Raw genomic sequence first — 13605 nt, forward strand, 5'->3', positions numbered from 1 at the left:
CACCAACACAAGGTACACCAGTACAGTCACACCAACCCAGGGTATACACACCGCAGGCACAGGAGTATATACAGTCACCGCAAACAGCACAGCAAATATTAGCGCAGCACAATTTTGTAGCAAAAACACACAGATTCTATGATGCAGACTCCCATATGAACACTAGGGGGAGTGACCATGGTGGGAGGTAACCCCTTCACAGGGACGGGGATGACTCTATACCCACAAAAGGACAGCCAGCAGACAGATCTAATGTGTTCAATCCTATCCGTAAAACCTGACCCGAACGGGGAACCATGTGTAGCTGTGACCATAGGTGACAAGACATCCTCTTTTCTCATAGATACGAGGTGGCCAGATGCTGCATTAGGGAAGGGAGATACCCAATGTCAGGCATTGCCATGAATGCGCAGGGATTATCTGGGGCTACAGACTTGGTTTCTTTCACTGACGAGCCTCCGATTTCTATCGGGGAACATGACCGACAATGCCATTGTAATCTTCCCGACAGACACCAGTCAACATAATGGGTAGGGACAGGATTAGCCGGCTTAACATGACCATCTCAATTCATTGATTAGGGGCTAGTCTGCTCAACCCCAGAAATTCACTACATGAACGTAAGAGAACTCATTCAGGCATATTGAGGGCAGACTGTACAGAGAGAGATGCCAGTAAACCTTGAGCTGTTCCAATGTGGAGTGGAAGTACTGTTAGCATGGCTTCCAGTGATACAGAGCAAACTGCTTCGTATACCCAATTAATTTTTGTTCACACCAGAGGCCCCCCTAGACGAGAAGGAAGGGCAAGTGTTCCTACTATTACTAGAGACAGCTGTAGTGAGGGACAAGAGGGTAGTACTGCACGGGACTAATGGCACATGATGGCATGGAGAACAGTAATCATGGTAGGAGAAGGGCACATACTGAATGACTTGACAGATGAAGAACTGTTCCAAGATGAATATTCGAACCTTGCGACAGTGTTCTTTATGAGCATTACCTATTGGATGAGAATTCATTATACGGAAGTACCACAAAAAATGGCCTTACTGAAAAAAGCACCATTGCCATTTCTCAAAGAAGACCAAGCACAAGTACTGAGTGTCTTATGGACCAACAGTCCACATGACGTTGGCCTGCTAAAGGAAGTAAGAGCTGTCAAAATAAAGCTCAAGCCAGGGGCTATCCTACCAAGGGCAAAACAATATCCTTTGTCCAGGTGAGGCAGACAAAGGCCTTTATGAGACAATTTGCACGTTAGTGGAAGGAATTATGGTACCTTCGGAATCACAGTGCAACACGGCTGTGTACCCTGTGAAGAAGGCGACCGGGGGATTGTGGCATTTCATTTAGGACTTGTGTCCTCTGAACCATATTGTTAAAGCAGAATTCCTGTTAGTTCTCAAACCATCAACAATACTATGTAGCATGCTGCTGGAAGCTACCCATTTTATGGTAATAGATTTGAGAACGATTTCTTCTCCATGCCGCTTCATGAGGAATCACAGGATCTGACATCCTTCCTAGATATAAATAAATAGTAGAAACACACAAGGCTACCTCTGGGGTACTCTGAATCACCCTCTATATTCGATAGGGTCCTCCAGATGGACCTAGGCAACATACATTTGGACAGCACAGTTATTCAGTATGTACACATAACCATGGTTTGTAGTGCCAAAGAGACTCAGTACAGTTGCTGACAGTGTTAGCAGAAAAGGGATATAAGGTGGACAAGACGAAGGACTTGGCAGAAGAACTCAACCAAAATGAATAAGAAGGCAAAGTTCTACACAGAAAGGTGTAAAAGTATGAGAACACTGTAGCTTATCATTAGACAAAATAGCAAATAATAATGCCCCGGAAATTTGCACAACAGCCACTGTGCAATCGCATCACATGATATTCTGAATGAGTTTGCTAGATATTGTGAAAATCTTTAGAAGCTTGAGGTGTAGGAGGAACCAATATACAGGTTTCCTTAGCGCTATCACATGCCCGATGGTGAAGTCTTTGAGTAAGTAGGTCTAGCTGTCCCAATCACACTAGAGGAACGCAGAAGTGCCTGGCCCCGATTAATGCCCCAACAAACCTGATGGCCTGAATGATCAGTACTTTTCGGGGGTTTTCTGAGTCACTACTCTAAAAGACTTAATGCAGGATTTGTCATCTGAGTTGAACAGTGAACAATTTTCCTAGAATCTATGAAGATCCTAATAGCCAAACCAAACAGAGACAAGATACTAGCAAAAACAAATTGTCTATTACCCTTTTAAATTTAGAATTTAAACTTAGATCACTAGATAATACTCAACACAGTTTGTGAAGGGTGAAATGAGTGTGCAGACACAAGATTAATGTGCAATCTGATCACTTGGGCAATCATAAAAAGGAAAAATATGTGTGATGCGCCAGTGGACGTCAAGAGGGCATTGTAGGTGGGAACACGTTGGTGGCTGAGTTGCAGTTCAAACCCCAGGACCCATGTCCACACATCCTCCAAACATTATTGTAATGGACCCTTGTACATGTGTTGAGCACTGTGTATCCTCTGTACTCTTCTGTGGTGACAGTGGATTGGTGTGAGGTGTCAGGGTGCTGTGGAGGACAAGACTTTCACTCATCTGCAGGGATATTCCTTGGCCAGTGCTACAGGGTTGATGGCAGCACCATAGCTACTGGATTTGTTCAAGGTGTGTGGTGATTGGTGCCCAAAGACTGCCTTGGTTGCCCCTGGGCTCAACCTGCACCCTCACTTTGGTGCTCATTTGGTGCTGCAGTCCAGCTTGCTGGGACCCGACTGAAGCATGGATCCCTTTTACTGTAGTTGGACCAATTCTCAGGTGTGTGGGTGTGAGGAATTCGTCAATCTGCACGGGGAGTGTGCACTCACCTGGGCTTGTTTGAAGTTTTGTTATTAAAATGAATGATCTGAAATCAACCTCTGAAAATGTGTGGGGCTGCTCCGCACACATTTTCCTCTGCTCACTGCACAACAGACATAGAGCCTCATTCCGAGTACAGCATTAACCCTGCCGTTGCTACCGGTGGGTTACCGCCGGTCTCAGAATAATTTACCAGCGCCTGACTTCCCAGTAACACAGGGGCATTACAACCCCGGCGGTCCAGGAAGTCAGGCGCCGGCAAATTGTAAGTCCCCATTCCTATAGAGTTTGATGAGAATCTATGGGATTGGGGACCATAGAAGCACCGGCACCGTTTCTAACGTTGCTGGTGCTTCCATGACAGTCTGCCTACCAAGGCCGATCTGCCCGGCAGGGTCAGACCTGTCGGGCACAGCGGCTCCAGCAGGCAGACTTGTACTTTGCCAGTCCAGAAACAATGGTGGCAGTAAGCTTACCGGCACCGTTGTTTCCGGACCGGAAAAGTTATAATGAGGTCCATAGTCATGTGTACTCTGGGGGGACACAGCCTACAGGTGCAGTCCTCCCTATCAAATGTAGCTGGAATGTGATATCCACAGGTACATCAAAGCATCTCAGGGAGGGGGAAGGCAACACCTTCCTCCGGCCATGGCCAGCCTAATTAACATATTAAAGGCTGCATGGATCCGCCCTGTTCTATTGTAGTTCTGTGTGGTGGCAGCGCATGCTGATTGAAGAAGGCCTGCCCAGGGGCCTATGCACAGAACTAACAAAGGGCACAAAACACCAACACCTCTTTGATATGAATGTGTCAGCTTGAAGCTAGCTCCCACCCCGCTGTATGAAGGGTAGTGAATGTCATGTCTGGGACAACTGTTCACAGTGGGCAACCCCCGGAAGGGAACCCCTTTCAGAGGGAAGAAGTATGTGATTTGATGGAGACAGAAAGTCTGCTCGCGTCACAAACTTCAAGGGAGACATGCGCTTTGATCAGGAGTCACAGAGAGCTCAATTAACCAGAGAGACACTTTTATCCAGGACAGACAGGAAGATGTGTGGGACTTAGTAGTACATGTTGTCACCCCTTACCTTTCCCGTTGCAAAGCACTCTGGTTATAACCTCACGCATAACAGAAGATTGTTGCTGGGGGCCCAGGATTGGTTCATTAAGGTAGGCTTAGCCTGCATCAATCACTGGGGCCCATTTGGCTTTGAAAGAGGGCTGGGTTGTAGAGAAATCTTCAGTATTCTTCAAATTAAAATAAGAGACAAGGTTGACTTAGGTCCTGATTTATATTTGCCAAGTTAAAGGAAGACATGGTGTGTAAAGAGTAGGGCAGCAAGACTTACCCCACACTGTGGGTCTCCGTACTGCATTGATGCAGATAGTAGTTGAGTCACAGGAATGGATGGATAGGTCCCATGAAAGTAACTTTGGAAGCCAGTGGAGTTAACAGGGATGAAACTAGCGATGAAACAGAAATACGACACCAAGGAATAGACTGTCACACGTTGACATGGTGGGTGAAAGAGCAGGCAGCAAAGATATGCATGACACCGAAGCTGAGAATTCTGGAAACCCTTGCAATGGTGAGGTGAAGTGTCTAATATTGGAGGGTAATAAGCAACTATCAACCCAAATGGACTCAGTGGCACAAAACATTGCATCGTAAGGCAAGCCTAAACAAATTACCAGAGCATACAACTTATTTCTTTTCTTAATGTATTTAATGAAAATTAAAGGGAAAACAATGCATTTTTGCCACAAAAATGCTTACAAACTTTTTAACATTGATTTACATAGCTGAGGACCAGTGCCCTTAACAAGGGGCGGGAGGAAGTTGATATAAGACTAGATGATGCACGGGAGGTGGAAACATGAAATAGAATACTATGCAAGTGGTTCTTCAGAAGGAGGATAGCTATGAGGTAGGATTTAAATAGAGATAGAATGGGAGTACTGCAGAGAGGCAGAGGAAGAGCATTCCAGAGTAAGGCAGCGTAGAGATGAATAGAGCGGAAATGAGAGGGAGCGCAATGAGCACAAGCGGTGGCAAGGGGGTGAGCTAAAGATGATAGAAGTGAGCGAAGGGGGGAGAAGGGAGTGAGATGGCTTGATTGGTATGGTGGGGCAAGTCTGTGTTCTCAACTGAGAATGAACAGAGATGTTCAAATGTTGGGGACTCTCTAAGTGTGAATACTAGTGAAATTACTACACTTATGAACCTCAGGGCCAAGATGCAGCAAAAACATATGGATTTAGAGGACAGGTCAGGCCGTAATAATGTACACTTATTTGGCTTTGGTGAAAATGGCAAAAAAGGGTGACATAGAAACATTTTTGGTGGCTTTCATAGCTTCAGTCTTTCCTGAAATCAGGGCATTTGGAGATATGGAAGTGGCCAGAGCACACAACTCCAACACAGTGGCATCTCACACAATTATTTTTACATTGCTATACTACCAAGACAAGGTTTGTATGCTTGCTGCAGCACAAGGCTGAGGGAAATCCTGTGGCCAAAGATGTTAGACTTTCCTTCTATGTTGTTTGTTGCAACATCTGCAAATGGTAAGGCATATGTAAGTGGTCGACACCTGATAAGTGTTGAGAACGCTTTGAGGATCTGACCATCCTGTTGGGGAAACAAAGAGAATGTATCTTTCTCAACATGCCTTGGGAATGTAGCACATTCTAGAGCATGAGTCTGTGGGCCCCTTTCAAATGCCCTTAAAGGACCAGTGATACCTTTCTCTGGCATGTGGCAATTGCCTGCCAATGACCGGAGCAAAATAAGGGTGAACAGAGGATCCAGCCCATATGAACCGCGGGTCTAATTTCCACTGGATTGGGGAGGTTCCCAACCTCATTAGTCACCACACTAGATGTCCCCATAGTGAGTCAACTCCATTGTGCAACTCCAATAGTGGTGGTTCCAAGGCCTGACAAGTTGTGGAGCTTTTCAACACACTTCTTTGGAGGATGATAAACTGAGTACCAAACAATTGGATGGTAGTGACAGGTATTATTATATCATAGGAGCACTGTATTTCTCAAAAAATACTTAAAACCTTCCTGTTCATTGATTTCCTGGATACAATATTCTTGTTAGTGTGTAGCCTGTTGAACAACCTTTATTCGACTACAAGCCATCTGATTCAAAACATCATAAAATACATAATATTACAATAGAAAACATTTAGGAAATGAGAGACCTTCCATATCTCACGTTAGTACATAAAATAGTAATAGCAAAAATTAAAAGTCAAATATGAACAAATGATAGGAGAGCTATGCTCGCAGCCTAGGGCACTTATTAATTTCAAAATAGTAGTATACAATTAGCATATGGCATCATCAAATTCTTTTTTTTCATAGCATCTTCTTCCTCTACAGCCATGGTCTATGCAAATAATGGGTAACAGCAAATATTAAGGAAGGATTAGAACACTGGCTTAGAAATAGTTGAGCGGGGCCAAGTGTATAAATACCAGCCTCCAGCAAGACAGGTCTCAAATACATCCGTCTTAACCACAGGGTCGCCTTACAGAGTAGAAGATCATAAGAGACTGTCTGATTGCCAACACTGCACATTGGGCATTTTTCTGAATCTGAGTCCATCCATGTGTGCATAAAGGCAGCGATGGGCAGAATTCCTAGTCTAAACCTTGCATACAGTGATCTTTCATAAACTGGCATAATTACATCTAAATATGCCTTAAAGCCAGCCACCTGCTCATGTTCCAAATACTCCAGGCCCAGCTTTAGTCTCAGCATCGAGCAGAAGATGGTCCCATGCTCTTTGCTTCCAACAACATTTGAGCCAATTCACACTTGATGCACAGAGGCTCTCTGGGTTTTCCCAGAACCCATTCGCTTTCAAGTTGATCAATAGGTTTTTCACGTGGGATATCCATGTTAGTGTCTAGTCACATAGAGAGTTAGGGAGATTGCTTTTAATAGTGAATTGGTTTAAATCAGGGTTGTCCAACATACGGCCCGCGGGCCACAATGCGGCCCTGCAAGCCATTTTATGCGGCCCGCGAGGTCGTATGTTGGACAACCCTCAAAAGTAAGGGAAAAAATGTGTATTTAAATATCCCATTTCAGGCACGTAGGACCCACCATGCAAGAGAGGAACAGGCTCCAGCCCAGACATGCTCTTCCAGGACTGGAAGAGGAAGCGCAGAAGCCGAGGTACATGCTTCTCTTCTGTAACCGATGACCCGGGTCACATAATTGCTCCGAGGGGCAAAAGGGGAGCCGAGATTAAGGGAGGATGTGGCAAGGTGAGGAGAAGAGAGTGCTGGCACGGGCGAAGGATAATGTGGACAGGTGCTGTGCAGGAGCCCCTCTCGACGTGGGCAGCACACCAGATTCCTGAACCCCTGATTATCCGCGGGCCACTGCTCAGAGGGCCATTGTGCAGAGTTCATTTTCAAGGTTTGTCATCTCTGAACATATGTTCAGCAGGGGTTGCGGCGAGACAGCCTGTCTGCCCCAAAAATCGTTCTTTTGGATTGAGAATGTCACCGAAGGTGAACCTTTATCAGCTGGGAAACTTAACCTCTGCAGTGCTTTTTTTCTCATCTCGAGACAAAGAAGAACAGTGCAAGCTCAGTTACGTTTACCTCTAAGCACAGTGCAGATTGATGAAAATGTTCATGCATTATACCAAGTAAATTGGACATTATAGATGTGGCCAGTGGGGTATCAATGCGTGGCGAATACCACATGTAGAGCACATTATCTTACCCTAGTAGTGCCCCACTAACACCCTGCAACCTGCAAATGGGCCTCAGTGGATCAGCTGCCAATGTTTCTGTAAGTTGCTTTCGAAGGTTACACATATTTGGGAGCTTGACATATCGCAGTTGGGAGCCCCCAGTCCCTTTGCCAATTCAGTCTTACACCTTTCTTTGATGTATGATATAATATGATATGATATGATAGTTTATTTATAACGCGCTTAATATCCAGAGGTTTCTATAGAAATAAAGAAACCACTATATATTGCTGTGTGGTCTTGTACACTCCATATCCTCACAATCATCACATTCCACACACATACTCTACTCTAGTTTTCTCCTGCAAAAGTGCATTTAGATATAAGCATTCTCCCGAGGTCTGGGTCAGGTCAACAGCATGCACAAATGGGAGCAGCGTCCCTCTCCATGGAGCGGGCAAGCCTTCTGTCAACACTGTGCCTACAAACCTCTTCCAAGTCATGCACAGGGGACTGGTCACTGCAGATGGGCACTGCACCTCAGGATGCATAGCTGGGACAACACTGACCTCACAGAGAGTCTGGTATCAAGTCGAGGTCACCAATTTGTAAAGAGAACACGGCAACCCAAAACCTGAACGATAAAAGTAATCAACAGATCAAATACACGCTGTGTTGCTTTGTGTCATCTTGCCTCCATGGCGAGCATGTTGCTGCTGCGCTATCCTCCCGGGACAGCGGGATTACATTTATATGTAAATGAATATTGCTCTGCAGGAGTACAGGGAAGAGTAGTGGCTAAACCACCTACTCAACCAAACACTACTTCTAAAGCAGCAGTGATCCCAATCATGAAGGTGAAACAGGTAAGCCCAACAGGTATAACTTATTTTCACTCTTTTGGTAGCACAGTTTGAGAGCAGCAACAATGGGCCCCAATGATGCAGTTCTGTTTGGCAGTGGCGCTGATTTGCAAGTACAAAACGCTGGGAACAGAAGGCCGTGCCAAGTGGATGGCACTGGAAGACTCAGTGGCCTCTGGGCCGCAAAAGGGAAGACTTGCCTTTGGCGGTGTGCAGCCTCAGCTGACACAACAGGGCATATAGGCGCTGCAGCAGCATTGTCTTTGAATGTGAAAAAACTGGCAGAAGAAACTGGCAGTGTCGAGTTATGGACACTAGAATACTCGTGGGTTTCAGATGCAAAGATGTCAAAGCTTCAGCATTGTCCTTGAGCAGAACTCTTAGATTCAGAGGTGGTGGAGCGTTGAGGTCCAGGATGATTATGATGGTGTCAATGGGACCAGCACTGAGCAGCTCAGGTCCACAGCATTCACTGGAGGGATGAAGTGCGCAGGTTCCTAACCCCAGACTTGTGCGCCCCATGATATCAGTTGCCTGTGTTGTTCTTGAAGCCACCCTGCCCTGCTCGGGCTCTGTTTTCACCTCCAGGCCCTCCAACCTTAAGAAGGCCCAGCCAGATCCTGGTGGTCGGGGGCTGGCTGCCAGCTGCCTACCGCCGGCCCTGTCCGAGCACCGATAGGGCCTTGCCTTCACGGCGTTGTGGGGCACCCTGCCTCAGATGCTCTTGTTAAGCTGGGCGACCTGTCTGCTCAGGAGGGCCATGGGCCCGTGTGGGACCGACAGGCCAGTGGGCAGACTGCAACAGGCCTACACGTGGGAAAGGCATCTCTGCAGACGCTCAGCATTCCGTGGGGGGCGCTGGGTCAGGGCCTGCTTAGCGCGGCTTCCAGAATGGGCCCAACCACTGCCCTCTTGCTTGCAACTCATACTTAGCTGGAAGGGGAGTATCTGTGATCTCAAGGGCAGATCTCCCAGGATGAGGCTCACCCATTGCACATCGGATTTGCTGACCCCTGCTATGTCCCCAAATGCGGGATACTCGACTGCATTATTTCTGGTAGTGGGGGACTGCATTCACGCTCTCCCCTGATTTATTGGTGAAAGAAAGAAAAGGTAAAGTGTACCCTAGGTCTACTAGGTTGCATACTTTAAGATTGTGCTCACATTGCGTTTCTTCAATTAGGTTCACCTTTGAGTGATCGCTTTTGCACATTGTATCTGTTGAATTGAATTATGCTTCTTTCATTACCACAGAAGTAATGTGTATTACAGAGATAAGTTGCTATATGTATTGGGCACATTGCATATGCTCAGGCAGCATCAATCATGCTTTGTACAGGACAATGCTGACCTAAATTGGGAACAGCCAGGATAGACATGTTGCTACAGAGGCATATTTATCATTAAAACGTGTTGTGTTGTAAAATATTATTTTCTGCTGTTGGTGACATGGAATTTTCATGTTCCCCTTTAGAAATTATTGTAAACTTATGGCTTTTTGGTCACCTTTTCTGCTGTAAAATGCATCATTTCAAACCAATATTTGAAAAAAAATTCTTGGGGGGCAACCCCCACAAACCCTCCCTAGATCCTTGTAGCTCCCTTGCTATGCTTGGTCGCCCCCACTATTTCAGAAATATATTAACATATACACACTGAAAGAAATCACAAGCAACTAACCTTTGATCACTGCCCCTGACACCAAAAGCCATCTTTGGGACTGCATGGCTATCACTGCCTGTGATGCTGTTGTGTCAAAGGTCACACAATATTGCTTTTTAATATACTGCTTTGGGCGAGGTTGTTGACTTTTGGCTCACCGGCCCACTGAGTGACAAAAAGTTAATGCTTCGGCCCCACAGTCAAAAAGGTTGGACAAGCCTGGTTTAAAGGATCCTGTTAATGGGATCATATTTTCTCTGTTTGTAACTGTCCAATTTGTATATCTGTTATTAATATGCAGTGTTTTGATTGATGCCTGGACCCTGCTTTGAACTTAAGAAAGTCTGTCAAGACATTTATATCAGGATATGCATAATTTGTTGCCGATTGGTCCAGTGAAACAGCACATTGGGATAACGGGGCCAACGCAGCATCTTGTTTGTTAATGAGTGTCTGTGACCGAGAGAGACAGCGAGTAGCTACTTTGTGACGAGGAGAAGATGTGAATATATTATTGAAGCCTTCAGTGAGTAGTCAGTGAGCTGAGTATGTTAGTAATATAGTTAGTGAGTGAGAAAATTAGTGAGCATGAAAGTGAGTAAAGGAGTTAAGCAAACAGTTAGTGATGATATCTCTGGGTGAACAATTGTGGAAATTGTACAAGTAAGTAAGGTACTGGAGCATGGATTGAGTGAGTAACAGATCAAGTGGGTTAGTAAGAGAATTAATGAGGGTGACAGAGTGAGGAATTGAGTGGGTGTGTGAGTGAGTGAATGAGACACTAACTGAGCAAGTGATTAAGTCATGGAGGTAGGACAGCAGGTGGGCAATTCCAGGTATACCCAGACACATGCAGCACTATCCAAGGATGGACCCCCTGTGTGGAATGTTGCTCTATCATTAGCTCAGAGTCTTAACCATTACAGATAGCTTATTAGTTTTACTATAAGGGGTCCTTCCTTGTACCCAATTGGGTCAGGCTGCACAATCTCAATAGGTGGTCTGCAGTTGATTCCACTTGTGCCATCAGTAGCATGCCACAAATGCACAGATCCACCTCCAGCCCTGAAGCAGCTACATTCTCCATACAGTTCACAGGCAAGCTTTTGCTATCTCATTGGATGTTGAATGTGTGTATTTCACTTACAGCAAAATAAGGTCTTCTTCTACATGTTAATTTCTCGGTTTACAAAAAAAGTGGGAGGCCCTCTACTGAGAATGAACATGGCTCAAACTGTTCTATGAGGTGTGTCCCACTCAGGTTGGTCTATTACCACAGTTTTGCTCACTGTACTTTTCATAGAGAAGACATTACCATTTGTATATCACTATGTTCCCACCCATAAGGGACTTACAATACCGAAATGCTAGGCAATTCTCCTGGGAACAAGAGTACCATCACCAACCCCAAGACATGCATTTCAACCTTATTTAGCCTCATCAGTGAAGTCAAGCTAAGTCTCTTTAATGCAAAGTGAGCAAGAGGTCCATGTTTGGACAGGGCAAAACCACAAGTTTTACAAAATGCACATACAACGTGGGAGCCCCTTGAATGAGAATGATCACGGCCAAATAGCCCTAATTATAACACGTTTCCCACTTCAGGGGTTCTTTAACCACATTTTAGCTCACTATAGATTTCAAAGAGGAGAAATATCCATTTGCACAGCACTCTGGTCCCACCCACAAGGGATCTACCACGAAAATGCTAGGCAAGTATCCTCTGAACAAGAGGAACATCAGAATACCCAGACACATGTTTCAGCCTTTTTGGGCATCACCAGTGAGTTGAAACTGAGCCTAAGCACCACAAACCTGGCTGATTTGCCAGGAAGAAAGGAAATGGGGGTAGACATATAAAGTCCATTGTTGTGATGTTTATGCTTGTGACCACGGCGTCGCGCGAGCATCTTCCCTGTGTTATTGTTTAAGGGAGGATGGTCGCGTGACGCGTGCGAACAGTTGGTGGCTTGAGGCTGGAGGGAGACATTGCTGGTGGGCCCGTCTAAATAAAACTGAAAGTTCACACAAGCATCCTGTGTGCACGGCATTCCTTTCAATGGCGACTCATCGTGGGCCCGCAGCGCAAGGGAGCTCCACAGCGCAGGACAGAGCCTGCATCAGCAATTTCGGCAGCCGGGGAGCTCCGGAGTCTCCCGTTCGCCTGGCGTTGGGTTGGTCTTCCGTTCAGGCCCACAAAAGGGAAAACAAGCCCCACCGCCAGCCAGCCCAGGAAACTGAGTAAACACAAGTCACTAAGGGAGTGTCAAGAAAGCAATTTCAGGCACAAACGGTAGAGAAGTAAAGGGATACTAAGAGAGTGTCAATAAAATTAAAGCTCCGGACAAAGTGAATAACTGAGAACTGTCACACACAACAAATTGGGAAAAGTGTAATGCTGATTTTTAACAGTGTTGAAAACAGGGTGCTCAGAGCAGACAGTACAGTGAACTATCTCTTGCAATACTAAATTGGAAGTTCAAACATGGCTGCAGCTAGCATGGCGCCGCCTCCACCTTTTCTCTCTGAGCCAGGAGCTCCACCTATAAGATGGGACAGGTGGAAGAACATTTTTGATACATACCTGGTGGCAATTGGTGGAGACAAGTTTGCTGCCACGAGAAAAGAAGCCATACTCCTGCACAATTTAGGGACAGAAGGTCATATCGTCTATGACGGTTTGCCTCAACCTCCGAAGGAAGGTCAAGGAGAGATAGATGCACATACATTGGCTGAGAGGAAATTGGAAATCCATTTTGAAGCGAAGAAAAACATAACATTTGAGAGACATACATTTTTCCAGAGGGTGCAGGGCCCACAAGAACCAGTGGAAAACTTCATTGCGGCTTTGAGATCTCTGAGTCACACATGTGAGTTTGGCCCACTAACTGACTCACTTATGCGAGACCAGCTAGTACGTTATACAAATAACTTGAAGATTCAGGAAAGATTACTGACCAAATATGTGTCTCTAGAGGTAGCAGTGGAAACTGCTAGGGGCATGGAACAAACTCATAAATACATGTTCACCATAAAAAGTGACAAAGAAGAGGGTGAAGTGGCAGCGGTAAGAGGATTCAAGAAAATAAGTGTGAACAAGGAAGTAAAATGCTATAAATGTGGTAGCAATCGACACATTTCCACAAGTGCATTTTGTCCCGCAAGAAACCTATTTTGTCTGAAATGCAAAAAGAAAGGACATTTCGCAAGAGTCTGTAGGGAGTCAGGACAAGTGCAGAGTATTGAATCAGGAGCAAAGATTCCAGAACAGGAAGAGAGCCAAACCATCGTCCAAGGGTCTCAGGCCAAGCATATGTTAGAGATAGCAGAGATCTCCAACAAGGGAAGTGCACCAACCAATGTTTTCTTGATGAATGGCAGAGTAGAAACATTGAAGGTAGATAGCTGCTCGCCTTGGACTTTGATGTCAAGAAGTACATATGAGAGCTGCTTGTTGGGGAAAATTGGC

General features: G+C 45.5%; 1 non-coding gene across 1 annotated transcript; it reads left to right on the top strand.

The window, feature by feature from the left end:
* Nucleotides 1–9399: 9399 nt before the first annotated feature.
* On the top strand, nt 9400–9563 carry LOC138570422 (U1 spliceosomal RNA). Its single transcript, XR_011303482.1, has one exon. It is a non-coding gene; the product is annotated as a U1 spliceosomal RNA (small nuclear RNA).
* The last annotated feature ends 4042 nt before the right edge of the window (nt 9564–13605 follow it).

The sequence above is a fragment of the Ambystoma mexicanum genome, chromosome 2q, assembly GCF_040938575.1.
Source record: "Ambystoma mexicanum isolate Mex_15411 chromosome 2q, UKY_AmexF1_1, whole genome shotgun sequence".
In the NCBI taxonomy this organism is placed as follows: Eukaryota; Metazoa; Chordata; class Amphibia; order Caudata; family Ambystomatidae; genus Ambystoma; species Ambystoma mexicanum.